This window comes from Arachis ipaensis, chromosome B06, assembly GCF_000816755.2.
Source record: "Arachis ipaensis cultivar K30076 chromosome B06, Araip1.1, whole genome shotgun sequence".
Lineage (NCBI taxonomy): Eukaryota > Viridiplantae > Streptophyta > Magnoliopsida > Fabales > Fabaceae > Arachis > Arachis ipaensis.
In genome coordinates this window covers 11628274-11629269 of record NC_029790.2, presented here as the reverse complement: position 1 = coordinate 11629269, position 996 = coordinate 11628274, and positions in this window count along the sequence as shown.

Here is a 996-nt window from a genome sequence, read left to right as displayed (position 1 = left end):
CTTTTCTAGATCTTATCTCACTCATAATATATATAATCAAAATCAAATTACTTTTAAAAAAATAATTATCAAGTGAAAGTACCAAAAATAAATAATTTTGAATGTAACCAATTAAAATATTATAAACATGTTATCTTTGGAATGTGCCAAATACTTTTTGTATGTTAACAGAAAGTTAAAATATTTGAGTGCAACAATAAACGAGAATTATATATGTGTATGTGTGAAAAAACATGAGACTGGCTAGTTGTAAATAAATAATACAAAATAAAAGAATTATGTCTTAAATCACATATTCCACAGTCAAATCACAAGGTTTTATTCGTGGTCTCTGGTCGCTTGCTAAGGAAGAAAAGATTAAAGCAAACAAAATGTCTGGAATTCAGGCTTCATATGTGTCTACTACGGTCTCCGATCAACTTTGTCAAACAAACTAAATTTCAAGTTTTGGTCGCCATCAGAAAAGTATATATATATTTATTATTACATATTTGGTTTTAAAGTAGTATTTATTTTCATAGATCGGAAAAGGGATAATACTAATATTTTAGTCTCTGTTTCTAAAATTTTAATATTTTAGTATTTTTAAAAAGTAAAAATACAGGAGATTAAATTTTTTGGAGATGAAAACTGAAATTTTATTAATAATATTTTATATCTAAAATATCTCTATTTTAATTAATTAATTTTAAGTTTATCCTTTGTATAAATTGAATTAGAACTTCATTCTTATTTCAGTCTCTGTTATAACACAATACGAAAATTTTTTTAATTTTTATTTCTTAATTTTTGTCTTTCAGTTTCAATCTTTCAATCTCTATTTCTCTTCCAAATGTTACCTAAAAATACTATTATTATCCTAAAAATAAATTTGGAAAAAAATCCGAGCGAAGAAAACAAATGTAGTAATTTATTATTCAATCGTATTACGTATACATCAAAATCAGTTATTAAAATTAGTTACTAATATAAAATATATATTAAAATATAGATACA